The 17,411-nt window shown below is 45.8% G+C and overlaps 1 long non-coding RNA gene across 1 annotated transcript in view; it reads right to left on the bottom strand.

Annotated features, from left to right (window-relative positions):
* Positions 1-4,897: 4,897 nt before the first annotated feature.
* The window catches only part of LOC142042293 (uncharacterized), a 28,815-nt gene continuing 16,301 nt past the window's right edge, over positions 4,898-17,411 (bottom strand). The window contains exon 3 of the long non-coding RNA XR_012653690.1: positions 4,898-5,096. This is a non-coding gene — a long non-coding RNA (uncharacterized LOC142042293). The remainder of the gene's footprint in view (positions 5,097-17,411) is intronic.

Here is a 17,411-nt window from a genome sequence, read left to right as displayed (position 1 = left end):
GATTTTTGCTGGGCTCCACCCCAGCATATTTGGCAAAGTCGCGACCAAGTTCTCTGCATCTGGCCTAGCAAAGGGTATGGAGTAAGCAGCCAGCGCCTGGCAGACCACAATCTGTCCTGCAGCAGGGGATTACTCCCCCAGGGCATACACCGTGCAGAAACTGCAACCACTTCATTAACACTTACCCGTTGGACCGCAGGGGTTGTTGAATAGGGAGGCCGGGGGTCCCAGCACCCCGGTGGTAAGATTGTCCGCGCTCATCTCAGAGCAGCTCTGCTAGTTTGCCTTTGCAGTGATGCTGCCTCTTTGCCCTTGCCTCTGGAGCCCACGCGTCAAACTCATTTTCTCCAGGGAAGGGAGATGTGGCATCCAGGCTGATAGCATGGGCATCACTCAGCAAAAGCTACTCAACTAGAGAGAGATTTTGTAACAATGAAGCACACAGACACTTGAATTTCTTTTTTTTTTTGTCATTGCTGCTATTACTCCCTGCTATCTTATACTTCAGCTAAGACACCACACTCAAAATCTGTACCACAGATTTCAGCTGAATCAGCTTCATTATCTACAGGGACATGAGGTGAATTTCTGCAGCACTCATGAACCAGTTTATAGAAATATTCTTCATGGCATAGGCAAATTTTTCAAAATTCCTTTCACCAGACCCCTGACCAGAGTTTAATTTTCATTGTTTGCCCTCTGAATTCTAGTTTTGTTGCCCTTCCAGCTCATCCCAAAGCACTGGTGTGGAGCAGTACAGGTGCTGCTGGCAACCAGAGAAGTCAGGGACTGCTCAGACCTCACCGATTCCTCTGCTAGGGGAATGCAGCTGATTTATTCCTTCAGCTGTGTACCGCTCACAGCCTGCTGCAAGTCCTTGGCTCCTGGATCTTGATGCTTATTCTTTCGTAGCTTAGTCCAGTTCACAATTACAGCCTGAGGTGTATTTTACAAACTGCAGTGTACTGGACGCTTCCAAATTGATTTACAGGCAGCAACTCTAGCATCTGTTAATGCTGTATTGATTCCTCTTTCTGTATCTCCATGTGATCTCTCATGGATTCATCAGATTTAGATCAGTTTATCAGGATGGTATCATCCTTATCTTTAAAGATAAAGCAATTGAAAGCTTGGTGTTGCCCCCACGTGCCAGATTCATACGGAAGCTACATAACCATCTGTGCTTAAACATAGTGACAAGACGTATTGCTGCAGGAATATTGACAGAAAACATTCTCACTTGACAGAGCTGGAAATTCACCATTAAACAGCCAGAAGTAAATCCAATGTCTTCTTGCACACTGAAGTTCTAATATGTGCATTTTTGAGCTTTTGTGGGTTTTTCTGTTTAAGCCCTCACACCTTCGCAGTTGCTGCGCTGCAATCCTTGATCCTTAGCCCACTCCCCCTGCCCTTCCAACGCTCTGTGCTTTCCGACTGGGCAGTCCCTGCTGCCTGCTCAGAGCCAAGGTTCCTCACCTGCCTTTGCCTCCTGGGTCGTTAATGGCCTGACAGGCACAGTCTGGCATCTGCTTTCAGCACATTCATTTATTTAACACCCATTGTGATTAAGCATAATCCCTGCAAAGAACAAGAGCCTCTTCCACGCCTTTTGTCACAAAGACTACTGAGACACGAACCGACTAAACCAAAATCTGGCCGAGACTCCATAACTGTGGAAACTGGCAACTTCTGGCTAGCAACTTGGCCCCTGCTCGTGCTTAGCCATGCCAGAGCCCTGCACACTGCAGGCTGGAGACCCTTCCAGCGCAGGGCTGCTTGTGCTCTTTGCCAGGAAGCACAGAGGAGGCTGCAATTTTCTTTTAAAAAGCACACTGTCGATGCCCAATTGATGCCTGCTTGAAATTGAGGGAGAATAATGTACTCATCCGCTTGCTGTTTCCGTGTGTCAGTCTTCCTGAGGAGTCTTTCCAGCTCCGTGCTTGACGTGAGGCTGCATAATCGAGCCAGCCAGGAGCTGGGATGCTGCCTCAGCTGCTGAGCAGCCTTATCCTGCCTGGAGATAGCTCCCTGCTAGCGAGCATGGGCTGAGCAAGAGAGACCAGGGCTGCAAAGCCACCGCCGAGGTCAGCCAGCCCATGCCGACGATGAGGCAGACTGACATCAGGCATAAACCCGACAGAGACGCGCGTCCCTCCCAGCAATTCCCGCAGGCGCTCTGGATGGCACACAGCCTCTGGCTGCGGCCCCGAAGGCATCAGCGCCAGGGCAGGTGTAGCGGGTTTGGGAGAGGCGGAGGGGAAAGCTGGAGTGGAGCCTCCCCTGTCAAGGTCATAAAGCAGGATTTTAGATGAGGGTGCTGGGTATGTTTGTCGGAGGTGGTCGCTTACCAGTGCTGCTTCTCTGGGAAGCTCCGAGAGCAGGGTCTGAGTGCCCAGTGGGCAGAGGAACCGATAACATGCGGCCACCTCCAAAAGTACAGGCTTTACTCCCTCCACCTCGTTTTCCACAGTAACAGGTCCCCACCCTAGAGCAAGAGATAATGAATTAAGTCTTTGCTAATTTATGTGGGTGAAAAGCATTCCCCAGGGAATCCTTGCCTGCGTGGGGCCAGCAGCTGAGGTGCAGACACATGGATTAAGATGCTGCTTTTGCTGCATCTGCAGACTTGTACAGCTTTAGAGGTCATTTTGAAAACACAGCCTATCACGTTCAGGACTATTAGTGCAGTGAATAATGATAGCTGTCCCTAGGTATTGCCGTTTCCTCTCATAAAGGTGTGTGAAACAAGCAATATTGTACTTTAACCTGAAGCAACATTTCAGAGGAAGTCCACAGGAAGGAGAAACTTACTCACCCGCAACATTTTCTTTGCAAACAAGAGTCAGCAGATGCAGCAAGAAGCCAGGTTTTATAACAAGCTTAATATTCTGGGTGTGGATTTGCAAGTGCTGCCCACAAGCATCCTTCCTCTTGCAGGAGGATTAGCACAGGGGATTACAGATGCCCTTTGAAGAGACTGGCATATGCTCAGATGGTCACACCATCTCAGGCTTCCCAAGCGCATGGGGGTGGAGAGAAAGAGAAAGCAAGCACAGGGGAGAAACGGAGATCCTGCTCAGTAATTGCCAATGGGGAAAACACAGTGTGGTTTTAGCTCTCACAGGGACTCATAATTCAAAATCACCATATTTGTTGAGCTCATCAGTGATGGGATTTCATCAGGCTCAACACAAAAACTGCACCCCAGTGGCGTCACGTTTGGAAGCTCAACCTCTCGACTGAGACACAAAACAGAAGTACTGCTTGCTTGTGGTCAGAAACGGTCCTCAGGCACTCGTGCATGCTTGAATTAGTGTCAAACTCCATGTCTTGGCCAGTTTCTCTTGATTCTACACACGCACACAAGTCATTACGAGTTTGCAGTTAAAGCACTGCGCTCACCACACAGGCACCACATCCCTCTGTTCCTCGGTGCAGGCTTCTCTCCATCCTCTGTTACTTCTTTGCAGGCTTTCCTCCATTTCCTTCCCAGTCAGACCCATGGCTTTGCGGTCATCCCCACCCATCACGCCAGCAGCTGCATAGTCCCAGGTCTTTCTGATTCTGTTCATCAATATTCAAAACCTTCACTGAAAAGCAGGAACTGCTCCACCGTGCTGTTACTATATCACCTCCAAACAAGAGATATTCCCCAGTCAAGCAAAACACACCATTTTGCTCAGCCCGTCATTATTTTTGCAGTTCTGAACCATCCTACTGCGCATCCCCTAGCGCGCGCTTTGTCTCTCACAACAAGGCACGGCTTTGCAAAGCAAGCAATGGTCTGGCTGTAGTGCAAAGGAAAAGCACCCACCCTCACCCACTTCACCAGGCGCGTCTTCCACCCCAGCACACGCTTCCCTGTGAGTGGGCATGAAGAATAAGGTTATTTTCTTTTAATGGTTGTTTACTCCACTTTCCAGACACTCAGGCAGAACTTCGCCTGTGCTGTTCTTCATGCCTGTCAAATGCGCTGTGCAGCGAAGCGTCTCACCTCAGATATATCTCTCACACACCACAGTAGAAGCAATATAGAAACACTAATAGGACATATCTTAAGACAACAGCTCCATTCACATCAGCAAAAGCTGTTAGCAAAGCCAAAGCATGTCAATAATCAATCCAGGGCCCACCTAATACATACACCCAGTCATAAGCTGTGTTAAAAGAGCAGCTTTAAAACTACAGCATTTCAACTGCAAACTTAAAGGTAGGAGAAGCCAGATTTGTAGCTGAGGGTCCGCACGCGGTGCTGCAGCCTCTCACGTCTGCGGCACACACAGAGAACGGCAGTGCCTTGGTGGGTGGGCGGCAGATCGTACCCATACCTATTGTATGGGGTAATGCTCCGACAGAACACACTAAATTCAGATATCACGCACATGGCTGTGAATTACAAAATTATCTGTAAGGCTGCTGGGCACCAGGATTGCGCCAGTCTATTCCTGGCTCCGGCAGCAGAGTCTTCACGGGTGCAGCTGTGATTGCAAGCAGGATAAGTGAGAGCCCGCAGCTGGAAGGGCTCCCTCTGAAAATCTCAGTGGGGATTTGGAGCTGTTCTGCAAGCCATACCTCCATCCTAAACCTTGCAGGGACTGCCTTCTTGCTAAAGTGAAAGGAAGGTTTTTTACATGTCTTACGTGAATGGAGATGCAGCCAGGGAAGTCAGGATACCTTAATTCTATCTTGCCTTTCCTAGGTTGTAGGTGGCTATGTAGGAAACCAGAAGAGGAGTCAGATAGAAACACTGATTTAAACCAGATACTTGTGCAAGGTATAGTAGTGTCATCTCTGCTCAGAGTTCCTCACGCAGTATTGGAAAAAAGCAACTGCTTCCATATACCACTGAAAAATGCAAGATCCTGCAAACCAGGCTTTATTTTTTGGTTGCAGATACAAACCCCAGAGCTGAAGATTCAGGATCGCATTCCCTGATACCTGGGCTTCTCCCTGGTTCCTCCTGGGATTCCTCAGGTGCAATCGCCCAGGCAGCAGCTGCAGGGCAGGGGGCAAAGAGCCCCTTGGGTACCTCCTCTGTCTCCTCGCCCTGGGATCCGTAGGGGCAGCAGTGCAGCAACTGGTTACTGCAGTTACTAAAAAGAAAAACCAAACAAAAAAAACCACCTTAGCTGTGGCTCATCTTGCTTATAGAAAGCAAAAGCATGCTTCAGGTTGCACTCAGGGCTTGTCGCCGCTCACAGCCTGGTCACACTGATAAATGAGAAGGCTGCCACCAGTTTACCCCAGTAAGTAATACTTAGCATAAGAGCCAAACACCAATCAATCCTTTCTTAGAAATCCTAGCTGTCCATGGTGGCTGCAAAGCTAAAAAGCATCTGGTGCCAACGCTGCTCCTGGAAAGGGGCAAAGCTGCCTGGGGCAGAGGACAGTGGTACTCACCAAGCACCTCAGGAAGCTTTCACAGAGAAGCAGCTTGTGTTAAGCACAAGAGGAGAAGAGCAGAGGGAGGTTTTGGGATGGGAACAGCTCTGGAAACACTTCCCTTGCCACAGCCCAGCACCAGGCGGGTCCATGAAAACTACAGCAAAGTCCCATGGCTCCAGCTGACAGCACAGGGCACACCGAGGGGCTCCCTGTCCTCAAACAAAACATCCACAGCTTTGGCGACCCTGGCTCTTCTTTGTCACATCCCTGCCTGCTGCAGGCAGTCATAGGGGATCTCACACCTTGCTGCCTGGGAAAGGCATAGCAACATGGATGCAGTGATAATTCCAGTAACGAAACAGCTGCACAAGCCCTTTCCTTAGCTTCTGGAGGGGTCTGGTGTCTTTACATCACCAGGGGTAGCCCTCAAACTTCTCCCAGCATAAACCTAGAGCACATCCTTCACCCTGCCTTTTCCCATTTTATTTTGGGGTTTTCTTCCCCAACCCCACGAGGGACCCTGGAAACCTTCCCTGTCCCACCAGCAGCTCGGTACCCTCGCTCTCCCACAGGAGAGACAGAGCAGCTCTCCTGGCCAGCCTGGGCCAGGCAGTGCCCTACTCCCAGCCAAAATGGAAATGCTTCCAGGCTGACATTTGCATTTTGCCTGCGTTTTTCCTCTCTGGGGCTATGAAAGAGAGATACGAGAAGGTTTCAGCTGGAGGAGCTTGCACCAAACTTGGACCGAAGGCACCACGGGACAGGCAAAACGGCCGCGCTCAGGCAAATCCCACAGCAGCACTGTGCCATGAGCGATTCTGCAAAACCCCCATTTCCTGCATCCAGCGAGTGGACTTTTTGCACCTTGAAAATTAACATCTCAAATTAAGATCACTCCTGTGCTTGTCAATGGTTTGGCCTGTTGCAACACTATTTCAGACAACACAGATGTTATTAGAACTTGTCAGCTATTCCTTGGTCTTCCCCCCCTCCCTCAGTTTGAAATGTGAATTGTTTAATGCCCAGAGGATTTCACAGGACTCTGCTCATTGTGACAAAATGACAATGTAAGCAAGGCAAGGTTCCTCCAGTTTGGCATTGCTCTTCTGTTTCTGAACTATTGCTTCTAAAAATCTTCCCCACAGTAGCAATTCCCCAGTCCAGCATTCTCTAGCTCTTGCTCAGTCTGAAATTATTAAAAAAATCCAAACATAGCGATTTCCAGAAACAAACCAGGCCTCCAGGTTCATCTGTCTGGAGATATTTTTCAAGAGGCTCCTAGGAATTTTCTAATCTCTCTCGTTTCCCTTATACTTCTCCAGCCTCACTCATGACCTGTATGAGTTAGAAGCCAGAGATTTTTAAATTAAAGAGAAAATCCCCAAGGAAATGAGACAGATTTTTTTAATATATATTATACACATATAATGTATATTTATAAATTATATATTTAAAAGGTCAACAGTGTGTATATATACATACATATGTATGAATGTATGTGCATATATGCATAAAAGGTCAACCGTATAAGTAGAGAGTCTCCGTATTTTTAGCTGTTCTGTCTAATTGAAAAAATACTGGAGGTCACCTAGGATGGCAGTAAAGGCTTGTAATCATTACCTTCTTCTGCAGGTTTTATAGGCTTACCTGCAGAAACCTTCCAGCTTTAGAGAAAATCCCCCTACACCCTTTTTCCACTAAGCCCGGTAAATTCAACAACACTCTTCATCACGGGCTGTTTTCCTTCTAATTGGGGGGAGTGAGGGGAACACCAACTGCAGATTACAGTATGATTTTCTCCAAACCACCCTAATTCAAAATGAACTAAAGGGCCTGTGTGAAACCAATCAAGGAAAAAAAAAGTGAGGTGGATAACAGATGGTCCCACAGTTAGGGGAAGCTCTGAAATGAGCTCAACCAGACTAAGCTATTAGAAGCTTCCAAACAAATAGGCCAAATTAGCTGCTGCTAAATACTGGAATCATTATCAAATATACAAATCTGCCTGTAAATGAGATGGTGTTTCTACTGAAAGCAAGACTAAAAAGTACAACCTCCTTATTCTGCATATTCACTATGAATGCCTTTATGAAAAGCATGCATTGCTGTTTGCTTAAGTGCCAACAGTGAACCTTGATAACATACCTTTTGTCCTGTCAGCCCAATACAGGTGTGAAACCAAGAAATGCTTGGTTTATCCTTCTTACTAGGAGGTAGAAAAACCTGGTTGCGGTTAATCTTACTCATATTCCTGTATTCACACCTCATCTAAAGATCGATTAAGGCCCTGATCCAGCAAAACAACAAATGCACACTTAGCTTCAAACAAGCCTTGCTTTGTAGCTGCAGTGACTCCAAATCAATGGGACGAGACACACTGACAGCCCGTGCAGGAGCATGTCTGGGCGCAACCAGCCAAATTCTGTGCGTTCCAAGGTCCTCGGGAGAGCCCTGGGCTGCGCGGACAGCCGGCGGCAGAAGCAGGACTCTGCTGCGACCGACTGTGCCAGAGGATGAACTTTGGGATTTTGAACAAAGTTTGTGGTCACTACCTCTCCCTCCTCCTGCAAATGTAGAAAGGTCAGCACAATGCGTCAAGTCTTGAATTCTCCTCTTGTTGCATTTTTTACCAGTTTCCTAAGGGCATGAGGTCACCGTGACCATAGTCACCATATTTGGTATACCACTGTTTTACCTCCTTCCCCCAAATATACCAGAGGCATGATTTGAAATTAAAGCTGACAAATTGGAGAAAGAGACAAAAAAAAGATGAAATTTTGTCAAGACAAGTGCAAAGCACTACCCTTGGGCAGGAATAACCAATTTAATAAGCACTAATTGGGACCAAATAGCTTAGGAAGTGTTGAAGGAAAGGTTCTGGGGATTACAGCAGACCATAAACTTAACATAAGCCTGCGGCAGACTGCTGTGCAATAGGTGAGCACTGCAGGACTGTGTGAACAGGAGACTAGAGAACAAGACCCACAAGTAATCCTGCAAGTACTTTTTATGTTCTGTTGAGCACTTGTAAGACCCCTGCCAGAGGTACGTGCCTAGATTGGACACTGTCCTTCAAAAATTAAGAGATCTGGAATAAACTGATGTCAGAGAGGCTGTAGAAACTCCAGTGCTAGAAACTTGTAAGTACAGATTAGCTAAATACTGAACTGGCATCAGTAATGTTTACTCCTGCTCTCATGCAGGTGGCATCCTGGACTTCTTGTCACCTCTGTGGTGACCAACCATAAACCACGTGTTGATGGGACAATGAAGCTTCATGTGCTCAGGCGATGCATGGAAACCCTTGCTTTTCGCTGGTGGTCAGAGCACAATATCTTTGATACCTGTGTATTTAAACTTCAGAAGACAGTATTATCCAGGTAACTAGCATCATCGTGCTTGTGTTAAGGCGGTCAGAGAATCCCTTAAGTGCAAGAGAAAAATCCTCAGAGAGGGAGGAAAGGCACAGTCACCAAAAATCTTTTCTCTCTTACAGAAACCTGGGAGCAGCATCAGGGAAGAATCTTGTTGGAAAAGAAAGCAATGCTTTAAATCACCTGGGCATTTTCTTTTTTTTGCATGGAGAGCCTTTAGACCGTAAAAGCATGCTATGGCAGGCCCCTGTCAGTTCTCCTATCTCCATTTCACATTTTGTGATTTGGAGGCAATAAGGAAGATTGCTGTGCCGCTCCTCTGCGCGGGCACTGCTGGCAGGGGTCTTTACGTTCCCCTGCAACAGGTTTCATCACTGCTCTGCAAAACACTGTGCAGGTAAAACGCAAAGGTACAGCAACGCAGATTAGCTAATGAGATTATGCTCTTGGTTTCCCTAATGGCAAAGGGTCACGGGAGATCAGGGACATTCCTGCCTGACCACGTGTTGCTAAAGAGAGACTTCCACAAAACAGTTTCTTAACAACATGCCGCCCGAGTCCCTCGCAGATGTGCTTGGCTTTACCCTTCTAATCTCGGCAGCAGGAAGGAAAATCTGACTGCAATTAATCTTACTTGACAAACGGAGAGTGGAGCCAGAGAGACAGCAGGGCGTGCTGAAGGGAGCGATCCAGCTGGGATGAGAATTCCGCCTGACCCGACCGGGACTCCCCGGGAGCATTCCTTCAGGTGCAGGTGGGTTACACCTCCCCTTGCAGCCCTGAGTAAAAACACCACAAGCACCCATAAAGCAAGCACGCTTTTGTTCCAGTTCTTGCTCAACTCTAACTACCAACACAGTCAATAAATATTCTTATCACTTTTGCAAATGAGTCAGATTCTGCATTATGTACCGTGTTACAGTGCTGTCAATGTCTACTCCTCCCATGCTGCTGCATGCAGGGCGGCACTCTGGCTCTTTCACACTGAGAAGGAGATATTTTGGTAGCAAAAAGTGAGACTTGGCGAGCAGCGCTGCTATTGTGCACATCAGGCTGGACTGAGGGTAAGGAGAAAGCAGACAGAGGGGAAAGTATAATATTGCACAGTATAAGTAGTATTCCGAGATCTTGTCTTCTATGTATATAGCACTACAAATAACTAAGTGCTGGTATGAGAGAAAAAATATTCTTTCATATATACATGCATGAGAATGTATATATGACAAAGAATGAGAAACAACATATCACCACATAGCACAAAGTAAATTGCAGTTGATACATAGATTTTTTTTTTACAGGGAACAGAGAAAAGACTATGAAGGGACAGACTAAACTGCTTATCATGCTCACCACCTTAACTCTTTATTCCTTTTCTTCTAAATGCACACAGTTTAAGTTGCTATGTGTATTGCTTCATGTACTTTTCACTGGTCATGTTGGCAGGTAAACTTGCCCTGGAATAATTGATTATGTCACCTGTAAGTAGCTCAAAGGCCAATAAAAAGATTTTTGCTCTTTTCAAGCAGTGATAACCAATATGATGGCTTTTTCTAAATCACTGTTTTAATGGTTTAGCCATTTCAAAATATGTTCAACTGTTTTGCTGTCTTGTTTTGAAGCTCGTTATTTCCCAGCTGGGAATATAGCAGGCTGTGGGCTGAGGCAGCTGGCAGATGGACAGAGAGGAAGAACTGCCATCCCTCAACAGGCAACACCCACACTTGCTAGGGAATTGGTTTCCTCAAAGCACAGCCCCAATTTAGGTTAGCTGGCAGCAATTCAGTTTTGAAGAAGTCCTATGATACCCAGTGTTAAAAGAAACAGAATCAAGAGCTCCAAGATGTATTGCTACATCTCACCCACCTTCAGAGCAGCAAAACCGCTACAATACATGATAGATTAACAAAAACTCTACCACAAATGAAGATGCTATTTTCCCTCCTCACACTTCATTTTCTTATGTTTTAAGCTATGCACATTCAGAACTAATGGAAAAACCCACACAGCTAATTTTCATTTTGGCATGATAGCTGCATCAAATGCTTGATACAGTGGAAATACCAGCTACTCCAGTCAAGCTGTTTGTTTGTTGTTTTTTTTTTTTTTTGGGGGGGGGGGGGGGGGGGAGGAGGAGGAAGTCCAGGCACTCTTTTAGAGGTCTAAGAAAAGAAGTAGTCAGAGTGGACTTCTGAGTGATGAAACATGGGGATTCCCAAGGGCTATTTTAATTGGTGCTATCTACAACAGCAGCAATAAAAAGGGCTTATTCTGATCTTCCACTTCAGAAACTGACTACGCAGCTGGGAAAGCGAGTTTCTTGTGCACATGTGCTCTGCGTTCCAAAATACAGAAGAAAGTGCTCACAGTGCACATGGGACTTGACTGTGCAGTTTTCAGAGGCAGCAGAACAAGGGAGCGGACTGGATTTCCCCAAGGCTGGGCCATGGGCACCGCTGCTGGACCAGCACCTTGGTTTTGGCTGGGGTCTGGAGCCCCATCCCCGCTGGCCTCATCCCCTCCAAGTGAGCCCTCGCTCAGCTGGTGTCAAACTGTGTTGACAGTCCAGAGAATGGCAATGGCACTTTTAAAAACAGACAAAAAAATCAGATAGCAAAATTCCCCTTCCGCTATCACCGACCTGTTGGCATAAAAGAAAGAAGAGTGCTGTGCCTTCACCAACATTAGCCACTACGAACGAACAAAATTCATGACTTCTCTTAGAGATTTATCCTGCAGTAAAGTTGGTACTGCTAAATTATGGTAATTATTTCCTAATGACAATTTTTAGACTGCTAGTAAGATCAGTGCTTTAGGGGCTTCTGTCTGTCCAGTCAGAAGGCAGAAATTACAGGCACTTTAGGCAAGTTGTTCATTTCTCTGTACTCTCAGGGTGGTTGCCAGCTGTAAATAACCATTTCCATGTTAAGCAAAAGGCCCAGTATATCCCAGAGACTTTCTGGGATTTACAGGGACTCATCACAACAGTATTCACTTGGCAATCACACTGCATTGTTGGGGCTGCCCTACTCTTCCTCAAGTGAAAGCTGCCTCGACAAGAAAATAAAGCATATTAGCTAAATTAAAAGAAATGAGCACTGGGTCCTCCTAGGCAATTTTCAGTTATGCTCTAGGAATACCATAGTCCTGTGACTAACTGCTCCCATGCAACTGACTGTGTCAGCATTGCGTACAGATTAAGAAATGCACTCATATGCTGTAAGTTACAGGACTAGAGCCTTAGACTTTAAATCCTTCAGGACAGGAGGCCCCTTTGAGCAGAAGTTATATACAATGCATAATAAAAGCCCTATGCACAGCATAATAACAGCCTACTATGTCTACTCATTATTACTGATGATCATATTATAGTATTATTAACAATTTGCTTTATGCCAAAGTTTCCCCAGAAAGCATCTGGACTGTTGAAGACACTAAAGACTTTTCCTTTGCTATCCTAACCTGTGGCAAACACTAAAACACTGTAAAAAAGCAACACACCAGCATTTGTCATCCTCTTATTAAAAGGTACTTTCTTAGGGGGAGGTTAATCATTTAACAAGCAATTTAATTCACCTCATCAACCCATTTTGCTTGGTCTTCTGGCAGCTGGCTGCTCCAGGCTGCTATGCCAGCTCCATGCAGCCTCGGTGTCCCCAGCTGCTAGAGCTGTCACCCGCTTGGCCCTGGGCACCGGCCCTGCCACTGTCCTGCAGAGCACCATCCCCAGCACATCGCTCACCTGCACCAGCAAAAGAGCTCCCAGGCACTGGAGAGGCGAGTGGGAGACTGATCCCATCAACAGCCTGGATGCAGCCACATCGTTTTGGGAGGTGGGAGGGAAGAACTGTATGCACGCACACTGGACTATGTCAGTTAGGCTCAAAAACCAGGACTTGGCCTGTTTTAGTGACTGCCACGGATGTTGCTTGTGGGTCTCGGTGCAGTGCAGTGCTCTCGCCTTCCACCTCTTCACATCTGAGCACACTACCACCCTGACCGGAGCCCTCATCTTCCCAGATGTCCAGACCTGGGACACAAGTCCACATTTCAGCTTTTTATTTCCCCCCACAAGCACAGCAGAGGGAAAGCTTGCATCTGCACTACAACCCCTTGAACAACCTTTCAAGCAAGCTCCTCTGCAGAATTGGGGGAATGGGAACAGGTATGGCTGCATGTCTCTCACCCGAACCTACCACCAGCAGTCCTTGCTGTAACATCACACAAGATGGCTCTAGGGTCCTTAACAGGAATAGATTTAGAGGGATGTAGGGACCCTCACACAGCCAGTTTGGGATTGCATCTGTCCTCATTTAAAAAAAAAAACAAACAAAAACCTCAAGAAAATATGTTTGCATGTAGCAGGAATCTACTTTCAGCAGGTGCCTGAGCCTGGGCTGCCCTTGGAGCAATGCAGGGACACCACATCATACAGGTGATAGTCAGCAAAATGGACAGGTAAAGCAAGAGCATGTTTGGGGGGCACAGAACTGCAGCTCTGCATCCCACCTGCTGACATCTCTCCCATCTGATCCTTCCAGCACCTGCTCTGATTTTAAAACAGTTAAAATTGATCAGAATTTTTTTACCCTCCCAGACCTTTTTCATAAGTCTTCCTTGATCAGCACAAGCAGACCCCTATCTTGTGCCTTTGCTGGGAAAAGACCATTTCTCTAAAATTTAGAGCAACTCTCTTCCCATGGAAGAGCACTGTTGACTCTGTAAGCATCAGTGTTCAAGCCCAACACAGAGTAAAAGGATGGATTAAGCAACAGACTGCCTTTCAAAGAGAAACCTGTGGTTTGAAACAGGTAAGTACTCAGACCCCCAGGAGCAGTTTATACCCAAGCTGGACATAAATGCATTTTCTAATCCAATGCACTGTATTCTACTCCTAAACTTATTTTAAAAATTATAGAAAGGAAAAAATGCTTTAAACAGCCATTATAGACTGTTAAGCATACGTTAGCAAAACAGTATTGTGCCTAAAATACAACCAGAGTCCTATGAAAGAATCAAGGGAAAAGTTAACAGCACCAGAAAGAAAACTCACTGCTGTGGAAATCGGTCATTAGCAATATGGCAGTACTACAGCAGTTCAGCCAGATGTCCAATTTGACTGTCAGCCTGCTGGTTGTGACCATTTTCAGGATGTGGCTGGCTGTAATAAATCACTTTTTTTCTTAACACTGTAGGTTAAATCCTGATCACTCTTAGAATCTGTTACCAGTAAAGAAATAGCATACTTGAACAGTAAAAATAAACTGTTACTCACAAGGTTCAAGATGGACCTATACATTATTTAGTTATCTTTTCAATAGTATCCTGAATTAAGGTTTATATGTTGCTTGTAACTAAGAGCATGTTAACTGCACATGATCAGAACATTTGTTCAAGCTTAGTAAAAAACCAATGGACTTGATTAATAAGTACCTGCTGAAATACTCTCTTTAATCAGAAACCTCATGTCAATTGTTTTAATACATCAAAGATCAGAAGAAACGGAGATTCACCCATTAGCTTATTAGCAGCATTCGAACCTTGTCTGCTTCTGCACTACAAATGTCACTCTGGTAGATTAAAGAATTTCTTGGTTCCTAATCCAGATGTTATTTTTTTCAAGGAGCTTTGAGGAAAGGAGGGCTTGTAGCTAGTGGAAAGGTCTTATCTGTATTTCTAAGTGGATCATAAATATATTGTGTGCCCTGGGGGAGCTCATGCTGTTGGTTGCTTCACTTTCCTCAAAGAAACTGAGTACATCTTATTTACTGTGGGGATTATTTCGTCAATACCTGTAAACAAAAGAAATCTTCAATGGAAGATAAGACCCAAGTACTATTCCTTTCCTCTTTAGAAAATGTTTGGAGCATAATGATACAAAGTTACATTTAAAACAGATAAAATTTTATAATTTTGCTTCTGAGTAAAGTATATTTTCCTGACTTGGCTCCGTTCACTGATGTTGAGCCTATGTGTCAGCCTCAAATTAAAGTAAACTCACTGTACCATTGACGATATGGCCACCTCTATTTTTAGGATCATCACTCTAACGAAGGCCAAACCACTGGGGCTGCTGAGTGGTGGCCCATGTGATGCAATGGGGCCATCTATAGCACATTACATGGGAGGCTACACCTCTGTGTTAGTCTCTCAGCTTGTGCTGTAGTCAGACAAAGGGTGTTTTGAATGCTCTAAGGACTGTTTTTCAGACATACTCTTCTCTGTGCAACTAACAGGCTCAGATGGCTCCATCTGTAATGAGACTATTCTCATTAGAGTATTGTCTCAAGGTAGCACGCTGCAAATTTACTGTTCTGATGCAGTCAAAAATTTGAAGTGAAATCAAAATGTGAAATACCACAGTAATGTTTAATACATTTCTAGTCTGCCACAGGGCTTCCTGATAGCAAGTAACGGGAAGAATCATGGAAGGGTTAAGGTTGGAAGGGACCTCTGGAGATAATCTGGTTCTAGATGATGGGTCGGGTCAAGAGATAGGTGCCTCTGTCCCCTGCAGCAGGGAGTCACCTGTTTGCATGGACTCACCATTTCTTCCAGGTGGTCTTGCATGGTTTAGGATCAGGTGGACCAGATCCTTTGCCTGAGGGCATATCTGGCTCCTCTTCAACTTTGAGGGTGGTGAACATATTTTACAGTTGTAAGCCCTTACATGGGGCAGGAGCCTCTCTCTTGGTGCCAGAGGTCACCAGCTTCCATCCTTCCCATTCCCCAGCAGCTGCACTTACCTTAATACTAGGGGCGGACACTGCCTATTTCTCTGCTGCAGTTGCGGTGTGGGGTTCTTCAAGCTGCTGTGTCTCAGAGAAGACCCCATTTATCTCTCTTTCCATCCTCTCTGATGCTGCACAGCCTGCTCCCTTCCTCCAAGATGGCACGCATCCTGTGGGACATCAGAGAGAAGCCCCAGGTACTCCCTGCAGCCCAGGACTTGGAGGGCTGCATCTGCTGCCCAGACCTCAGCCTGCACCAAAGCCTCTGCCCTAGCAGGGACAGCTGGGCAGACTGCCCCATGGCACGTCACCCCCATAACCAAGACTATCACAACAGCACAAATCCAACCAAGGTCCCCTTCTTCATGCTCTGCTGCAAAACCCACCACCTCTAGGAGCTGTGCTTTGGGCCACGGCTCTTTTATAGTCCTCTCCTGAGCACTGCCTAAAGGGTGCTTCGCCCCACCACTACCCTAATTGGAGGCAGCTGCAACAAGGGCTGCAGGCAGCTAATCATGCTCGTTAGAAGCTGCTAGCGCTTCCTCGGCCCCATACCCTGGTGGTTCCCCTTCCCTGGTCCTTGCCCGGCAGCAGCAGGCACCCTCCGGTTTCTCAGAGGGTTCCCAGGCATACCCAATGGTCCTGCAACCTTGTCCCCCAAAGGTCCAGAAGCTCCCAAAGCAGAACGCAGGGACTGCTGCCCAAACAGCTGCCTCTATGGTCTGCACCCAAGAGTATCTCGCTAAAATCTCCAGGCACTTGTTCCTAGAGACCTTTGTGTGCTCTGTCTTAAGTATGCGTTTAATCTGTGTGAATAACCTAAAAATGTATCATGTATATATATGTAAATGTATTTTTTATATATATATGTAAGTCTAATATATATATATACACACACATTTCAGGCTCCCTTACGTGTTTGAGATGTAGGCAGCCTCAATCACTGATTGGTGTCCCCAATATGTTCAACTGCCCATCGTCAGAGCCGTGCATAAACATTTCAGGAGAGCGTGCTTAAACTCTCTTTGTGTTTGGGACCCAAAAGACAGCTGGGTATGCAAAAGGTGAGACTCTAGGGAGTTTAAACATCGCAGTGTAAGAATAACTGCACTGCGTCAGACCAATGGTCTGTCTGAAAGTGTCCTATAGCAGATGCCTATAGGGGAGTGTGGGGGCAGGGCAAGCAGGTATAGGTATTTCCTCAGCCTCCAGAGGTCTGTACAGCAGAGAGGGTCTCCTTAACTCACTTTATAACCCTTCTGCCCAACCATAGATTCAGGCTGGGATGTGTTAGGATTTATTCACAAATTCAGCTTCTTTGACCACCAGAATCATTCAGGGTTTACTGACAGCCATTAAAACCAAGTGAGCTACATGTTTTCACTTTTAGAGCTATCCTTAGGGTATTTAATTAAGAAGAGGTTCCTGACCAAAAGAATGATCATCAGATTATCTTTCTTGAAAGCACTGCTGTGAAAGAACGTAATTGCTTGCAAAGACTTATCCTGTAACACATTTTTCTATTATAAAAGCCATTTCCCTTCACATTCCAGGTATTCTGCCAAGGAACAAAGGACCATAGCTGTTTATATGGCTTTTTTCCTCTGTATAGTGTTTTAAGATGATTTGACAAAAAACATTTTTTTGCTTCTTCATTAAAGCAGAAATTAAGCTCTTGTCTCTCATGAAAGGCTGTGATGACCAGGTTAATACAGAATTGTCAGTCACTTTCTTGAGGACAGAGTTAAAAAAGGAGAAGACTCAAACTGCTTACATGTGTTAGTTTGTTTGATTTTTATTATGCTTACTTAACTTAAACGTGTAAGGAACACCATGGAGAAATCCCATCATCGTTAGGATCCAATTCAAAAAAATCATGTTTGTAGAAACAGCATTATTGGTGTTCCACTTGCCTTGCAAT

This window comes from Buteo buteo, chromosome 20, assembly GCF_964188355.1.
Source record: "Buteo buteo chromosome 20, bButBut1.hap1.1, whole genome shotgun sequence".
Taxonomy (NCBI): Eukaryota; Metazoa; Chordata; class Aves; order Accipitriformes; family Accipitridae; genus Buteo; species Buteo buteo.
Note: the sequence above shows the minus strand (reverse complement) of the source record. Positions and strands in the feature narration are given on the sequence as shown.